Source organism: Andrena cerasifolii, chromosome 4, assembly GCF_050908995.1.
Source record: "Andrena cerasifolii isolate SP2316 chromosome 4, iyAndCera1_principal, whole genome shotgun sequence".
NCBI lineage: Eukaryota > Metazoa > Arthropoda > Insecta > Hymenoptera > Andrenidae > Andrena > Andrena cerasifolii.
The window spans coordinates 2,330,158-2,338,814 of record NC_135121.1 but is presented as its reverse complement, the minus strand read 5'-3'; positions in this window follow the sequence as shown (position 1 = coordinate 2,338,814).

The following is an 8,657-nucleotide window of genomic DNA, read 5'->3' as shown; positions in this document are numbered from 1 at the left end:
AGTTTAAGCAAAAGTTGCATCCTTCTTTTATATCTATAAAACAGCGTAAAATAATTTTCGAAAATCTATATTTTTCAAGTTACCTCCACCACCAACCCTTAAAATTAAGTTTTTGTATTTTGTAAATATACGCTGAAATACCTGTGGCTAATCTCTTTTCATGCATATAAATAGTTTATGTGTTAAGAATACTTTTTTGCAAACAAATAAAACCTCTATTACCGAATTTGAAGTCCATTTTTGCAGTTTCCATTAATAACATGGTTTCCTAAAGACATATTTAAATTATTATTTATGTAAAGTTCAGACAGCTTTCAATTACTCAAAACTACTCTACTTGCACACCGAGTTTCATAATTTTCTGAATTTCCGGGTTGCCGAACGTCCCTTATAAGTAGGTCACTGTACCGATCTTGGGCATCGGTGGATGAAAAGATTTATGATATCGTAGCGCCCAGTGCTCAACTGACCGCAGGTATACGACACCACGCGAAGGTAAGGGTCGCAACGTCAAGTGCGATCGGGTTAATATACCGAATATTCACTTCACTGCACGGACACTAACACTGATCACTTAAGGGGGTAGGTTACCCTGAACAGCCAAAAATCAGGCCCTTCTTCAAACGCATATTCTGAAGTACTAAATGAATACAGAGATAATTCTTGTTTTCATTTTTAAGCGTCATTTCGTTGACATTAATGCGCAAAAAGAAAATTTTAAATATATTTATAGGAAAAAAAGTTATAAATATAAATGTGAGAGTGTGTACGCGATGCACTGTTTGATGGTGAACACGATTCCGCACAGGTGAATTACCCGAAATAGGAAGTAAAGGCATTTTTATAATCTGTAAGACAGTCTCCATCTTGTGCAGGAAGCAAAATTTTGATAAACAAATTAATACAATTTTAGAGGTGTTTCTGATTTTTTCTTTCTTTTGTAGGAAAAAATATTTTTTTATTTTTTTTTAAAGAATTTATATTGAAAATGTGCTCCCAATACATGGAGGGGAATAGCTTCCTGCAACTCCCTGTAATTTTTCATTCAAATCGTTGAAGCGGTTTTCGAGATTTTAAGTTGACCGTTTTGGAAAACGTAGTTTCTGGGAAATCGCATTTAAAGTTGGACATTGTTATCCGATCTCATGTGCAGGCTCGTACATTTTTTACTGTAATTCCTTCAATTTTTGGAATTTCGGGACCGGTTGCGCTTAAAATACGTAGAAAAGATGTAGCTAGCGGAATATGCAAACATCCTAAAAAACTCTTTTCGAAAATTTTGAGGGTAACCTACCCCCTTAATGTATTTTTAATGGAACGTGTTGTTTCTACGTTATAAAAATTGGTGGCCCAGAAAGGGGCCGATTACTGTTAATTGAGCAGTTGCTCTATGTGGCCACCCTCAGCGTCTATGCACGCCTCAGCACTAGAGCTGTACTCGTACTTGAATATTCGGGTAGCTTGAAATCCGAACCAATCCGGGACTCGGTTTCCAAGCCGAGCCAGGTACCCGAAAGAACCGAACAACTCGGATAGAACCAAGTACTTGAATGTTTTTCAAGCGGTCCGAAAGAACCGGCGGATTAGATGAAACCGAGCGGCTCGGATAGAACCAAGTACTTCATGTTTTCCAAGCGGCCCGAAAGAAACCGGGTGGCTTGGAAAGAAACGAGCGGTCCGCTCGATCTTCATTCGTTTCTTTCCAAGCCACCCGGTTTCTTAGGGCCCGCCCGCTTACTTTCCAAGCCGCCCGGTTTCTGTCGGGCCGCTTGGAAAAATTCAATCCGCTCGGTTCCATCCAATCCGCCCGGTTTCTTTCGGGCCGCTTGGAAAAATTCAATCCGCTCGGTTCCATCCAATCTGCCCGGTTTCTTTCGGGCCGCTTGAAAAAAATTCAAATACTTGGTTCTGTCCGAGCCGCTCGGTTCTTTCGGGTACCCGGCTCGGCTCGGTTTTTCAAGCAGAGCCAGGCTCGACTTGCTTTTTCAGGGTACTTGATCAGCTCTACTCAGCACGTACAATCACCTGTCTTTGGACGGCCTGCAGTGTTTGTGGTGTTATGTTTGCCACTGCAGCGTGAATTCGCACGACTATGTCTTCCAGTGTATCCTCATCCTGAAATGATTGTTGTACAAGAAATACAAAACGTAAGTAAAAAAAGAATACCTATAAAAAAAGTAACAGCAATGATGAAATTACCTTCAGGTAACCACAGAAGAAAAAGTCCAGTGGGGTCATATCCGGTGATCGTGGGGCCACGCACCAAGACCGCCACGGCCGATCCACCTGTCCTGGAAGGTTTGATCTAGATAATCGCGGGAAATTGTGGCGTAGTGAGGTCCAGCCTTGTCTTGCTGATAGAACATGTTCCGTCGGACCTTATATGGAATATCGTCCATGAGATCCGGCAGAACATGCTCTAAAAACACTTCATGCGCTGGGCCGTCCATCCTGTCTGGCAGCATGTACGGCCCATACATTAATCGACTAGCTTGTGCTGCGCGTGTCCGAAGCGCTAGTGGATTCTCGTTGCTCCACGCATGCCAATTGTGGGAATTGAAGCACCCTTCCCTTTTGAAGAGTGCTTCGTCCGTCCACAATATGTATTTGCAGAACGACGGATTCCGGTACACTTCTCCCAACAGCCACACTGAATAATCAACCCGCTGGTCGGGATCCCCGGGGTGCAACTGTTGCATCCCTGCATAGCTGTTGAAGATAACCGTTTATGTAGGTTCAAATCTCACCATTCTATTGTAGTGGTATTGCGTTATAGCTAATAAGAGTGGGGAGAGATTTTTGTTTTGTCTCCCTGTTAAGGTCGAGGACGCTCGCCTCGTGCGGAACACAGTTGTAGAGGATTCGCAGTGAGAACAACACCTGTAAACTCTCCCTATCAGTTTACAGATCCAGAGTTTCTTTTTTGTTAAAATATACTTTCATTATTCAATAAAATCTTAACAATAGCTGTGCGGATGCAACATGTTTTCCCTCAGAGTTCGGTGTACCGTCATTCTGCTGGCACTAGATGAAAAAATCATCCACTATTAGATAACTTTTTTTTTCCTTAATTAATAAGTGCTGCAGTTATCTTGTACTGTGACTTACTCTAGGCGGCGGCTCAACTCGCGCACGTTTACGGTCGGATCTTCGTCAATGACATCCATCACGTTCTGTTGTACCGCAAAGTTCCGCACGGCTCTGGGTCTACCCATATCACTGCCTTGCAGCATCATTGACCCCGTCGAGAATAATCTTGACGCCAAACGCCGAATCATACCCTCGCTTGGGGTTTGGATGTGCGGGTATTCCCGTGCAAGCCCTCGCACAGTAGCACTTGCGTCCCCGTTGTTCCGGGGGTACACCCAGAACATCGCGTAATATTCTTGAGCGGAGAACATTTCTGGAACGAGATTGCTAGCTGACTGACAAGATTTTTTTCAACCAACATCCTATACCGCCAAGTAGTTTCTCTCGTTACATTGTGAGTTAACTCCCACCAGGACAAGAGGCTTTAGATAAAAAGAAGCCAGCACATTTTTGAAACACACGTGCTTTGCAGAAGTGCAATGAACGAACCACCCTACACGTTCATAAAAACCCGTGCTCCGTCATTTTACTGCCAATGTACCCATTGCTTCGAGATAGACAGCAGACACCACGTGTTTCGGTTTGAAAGGGCCCGAAGAGAAGAGAAACAGAAAGTCTTCGAGTTGCTATGAAGAAGAAAAGGCATACCAACCCTGTTTCCGTTTTCCAATACCCTGAGTTCACGTCAGCTACGAGGCGGAACCAGCTAAATCATAAATTACCCAAAACAAATCGTTCTCTACCGCCGACTCGCAGGACAATACGGTCACAAACCCCGACCCTGGCGAAATGCTCTGGCCCATCAGCCTGATTAATTTAAAATACGCTTCGCGGAGAGACACAGAAAGAAAGGTGGTAACTCGATGACTGCGCGTAGTCCTGCCTGCTTCGTCCTTCCTTCAAATTTATGACGGACCCCTTATCTCTTGAGTATAAACACGCGCTCGAATATCAAAATAAAAGCACGCGTTGACATATTCTGTGCGAGAGAAGGTGGGCCTTGTGGAGGACATACAGTCTTTCGAATCGAAACAAGTGCAAAATGCTTAGCGCACAGCTGGTCCTAGGTATTCCGTTGACCTAGTCTCCGGTGGTTATTCTCCGAAGAAAGGTGGCATAACCCGTCCTTCAAAGGATAATGTCAAGACCTACGAGCGCACAGCGATTACTATACACCAGGCCTGTCCTTTAGGGTGTAAATACTTCCTCAAATTCTGGGACCCGGGTAACAGCCATGCGCGGAACTGTTACGTTGCTAACCACAGCATGGGCTGCGGGGGAACTGCAAGACTGTGGGTGCGCTCATACTGCCTCGTACCACGCGTCTATATAGCTGGGCCTCACGCGTATGGGCGCACACACACTCTTGCAGTTGTCCCAAAACCCACACAACGGTTAGCAAGGTAACAGTTCCGCGCTCAGCTGTTGCCCGGGTCCCAGAACTGGAGGAGGTATTTGCACCCTAAAGGGCAGGCCTGCTATATACCATCCCTGCTGGAGCTGCCAGTTCGAACCGCATTAAAAAATTTTAAATCCGGATTGATGCGGTTTTCTTCCCGTAAATTCCAGATTGAACCCGATGAAATATTTTTATTGGTTTCAAACCGGATATGCATGTAAAAATCTCGACGGTATGCATCCCGTGAATTATTTGCTCTGCCAATCCGGATCGCGACGGACTCGAAAGAGCTTGTGGCATTTCCAGATCGAATCCGTAAGTTTTTTGATCCGCAATTTCAGATACGAAACTTCCGGGTTTATACAAATGGCAGTTCCTGATAGAAATTGATAAATTTCGCAAATGCAAATTCTGTTTCATCCATCGATCTGGATATCCGCATTGAACCGGATTCGTTTTTGAACTGGCACAAATCACTGCTTGAAAATCCAGGTAGTACCGCATTGAACCAGATAGATCCAGTTCAAAATTCAACGCGGTTCCAGCTGGCTGTTCCAGCAGGGATTAGGAAGATCTTGTCAAGACAAATCGACTGATAAAATGACCTCAAACTTCGAGATTTTGCGGTTGTGAACAAAAGAAACCGATAGTAAAATCCCACCTGGATCAAGGAATCTCGAGTAGGCACCCGAGGAAAAACCTAGGGATGTAAGCGATACTCTAGCAGGATGTCGATAACCCGCCTGGTGACAGTACCGGTTATCACCCCCGTTATTAACGTATAACAATAATAACAGGTTAATCTAATTGTTATATTAGTTTAAGTATATGTTAATTTAAGTGTCAGTAGTTTTAGTATATGTTTAGTAGGTGTGGGTTAGTTTTAATTATAGGTTAAGTCAAGGTAATGAAAGTGTGGAATTCGAACCCGTCTTCTCGCAGGGGAAGGGTTACAAATAAATCTACCTATTTACTACTTTGTACCTACACCCACACAGAGCCTCATTAAACCCGGTCTACTATGCGATGATTAATGTGTAACGGGTTGAATATTAACATTTGTTTACTTATTTCATATAAATTGAACACTGTTGTGTATTAATCCTTTAAAATTTTATCCCTTAGCGAGGCAGAACGCTAAGTACCCAACGGTTTATTCCGTGCGGGGCAGAAGTAGAAAAACGGCAGAAAGGTAGTTGTAAAACATGCTTTTTACACTTTTTATCATAAATAGAAATATTTTAGAACATAATAAAGAAACACGTTTTTGTACAGGAATTTGAAATTTTATTAAACTGTCACAGGATCGATTTGTTTCCTAGTAATATTGCAACTACAATCAGTCGTCAGATATTTTTTTAAAAATTACAATTTTAAATTCTCTGGTTCGATGCATATCATTTTTGGAGAATTAAAATTTTCAAAATTACAAGAATCACCGTTTTCCTGTTTCCGTTATAATGTATCACAAATTTTCATTAAATAATCTTAGGACGCTGTAAGTGTCATAACTCACATATTGGTAGGTAACACAGGAGAAAGATTGGCCTAATAATAGTGATGTGAAAATAGTAGTAACATGTAGATGGTAGCGTACGGTAAGAGATGATTATGAAGACTTGATATAATGACAACATATTGTCGGTGGTTTAATGTGTCGAGTGATCGAATACACGGTTGAATACAAAGGAAGGCTGTAAGCTTCCAAGAATCACCGACATCGTAGCCACCTGGAGCAGTGTCTCCGGTTTGGTGGAATCGGTGATGAAGTTAGTCCAAAAACGACATCAACCAGTCCAATCGAGAAAATGAAATACCTGATCCGGGTGATTCTTTTGCGGGCTCCGTTTCTTTTTCACGACAATGCACTTGTTGCCGCGTATACGCAGCTGTACACCATTTAAGGGATTGCTGTACACCACCACGCAGGGCCCTTTTTCTCTTTTATAACCTTGCGTTCACTTTTGACAAACGACACCGGCTATTTGATTGAATCGCATTCGCATAATGTATTTCGTAACATGTCTACGCTGCTATCCCTAGTTTTTATCTCTCGCACCGACCACCATTGGCTTATTTCAATGCTCTGCTCTGGAATTAATTTATTGACGAATGAGTCAATTTACTGTTTTCAGGATATATTTTTATGTCGTGAAATGTGGAATTAGTAATACTACAATGCCGTACAATGTTACAATAAACAGTGCAAAATATAATACTGTTATTTTTCACAGTGGTCTCATTATTTGTCATTATTGTACAACATTTTAATAACCATTTAAATGGTTTATTGTATAACCCGAATAACAGTAATTGCCAAGAAAGGTCTTGTAGTACCTATTCGCGACAATACGTTATGAAAGTGATATAGTTATGTATAACGCATGAGAATATATTCGAATACTCCTTGGAATGAATACATGTCTCGTTAAAATCTTCAAAATTTTTCGTATCACCTGAAATCTTTGTTTTAAAGGACTTTTATCGGTTGCATGTTTTCTCTCCGCTATTTGTGGTAATTTCCTTCGAATTTTTTTCGGCTCAGTCATATTAATCGTTGGATGATAACACAGGATGGATAAAAAATCATAAAGCAGTTCAAAAGCATAATTAAATTTTTGTATTCTATTTTCTCTAATCTGTTTTCAGGATTTACTGAGGACCTTTCATAAAATTATTACGTGGAAGTGTAATACTGTACAAAGAATGAAAACTATAAAATTGCATTTTGCAAATCGTAAGTCAATAATTTCAAAACAATTAGCCTATTGTTGCCATTTTAATGTGCTAACAGAACTATTTGATCCATGATTTGAAGATTGGTTGAACATTTCCGAGAGCTAGTGCTGCTTGTTATCTTCCTCGATGTGTAGGACCATGTTTATCCTGAAATCAAGTGAATATGGAAAGTGCCTTAATTGCTTCACGGGGTGCCCCAAGCAAAAGGAGAACACCTAAATATCTTATTTGTCCTTTACTGATATCAGAAATATTTAAAGTACAATTTGAATGGTAAAATTTATTTACAGTCATTTTTTTTTAATTTTTTGTAACAAAGCATATATTCTTTCTTATGCATCTTGTAATGGATAGGAAAATGCATTCAGGCATGTCTAAGTCATGACCTTGAGGTGATCTTAAGCACCAAAAATGTGTCGATTATTCACGGGTGTACAGCTTGGCCAGCTTCTTCATAACATTTGACGCCATTAGACTTTTTCCTTTGGGCAAGCTAGAAGAAGATCGGAGGCGGGCGCCAAGTATTCTTATGAACTTTGGGGGTGGTTTCACCCCCTAAACATTCAAGTAGGCCAAAATAAAAAGACACGTATTTCTTAATTTTCGGTCCTTCAAAACATATCCAAAAACCAAAGCAATCGGAGACGGACACCAACTATTCTTATGAACTTTGGGGGGTGGTTTGACCCCCTAAACATGCGAACGGGCCAAAATAAAAAGACACGTATTTCTTATTTGTTGGTCCTCTAAAACATATCCAAAAACCAAAGCAATCGGAGATGAAAACCTGAAAATCTTATAACGTTGAGGGCTGGTTTCACCCCCTAAATATGAATACGGGCTGCTATAAAAAACACGTAGATCTTATTTTTCGGTCGTCCAAAACATATCCAAAAACCAAAGCAATCGGAGACGGACACCAACTATTCTTATGAACTTTGGGGGGTGGTTTGACCCCCTAAACATGCGAACGGGCCAAAATAAAAAGACACGCATTTCTTATTTTTCGGTTCTCTAAAACATATCCAAAAACCAAAGCAATCGGAGATGAAAACCTAAAAATATTATAACTTTGGGGGCTGGTTTCACCCCTTAAATATGAATACGGGCTGCTATAAAAAACACGTAGATCTTATTTTTCGGTCGTCCAAAACATATCCAAAAACCAAAGCAATCGGAGGCGGGCATCAAATATTTTTATGAACTTTGGGGGCTGGTTTCACCCCCTAAATATGAATAAGGGCTGCTATAAAAAACACGTAGATCTTATTTTTCGGTCGTCCAAAACATATCCAAAATTCAAAGCAATCGGACGCGGACACCTGGCAACCTCTTCTTGTTAGTGCTACTGTTAAGTAAAGTTTCTTGCGGATATCTCGCAAACCAAAGCCGCCCGCCAAAAAGATTAAAGGAAAATGTTGTTCAGAAT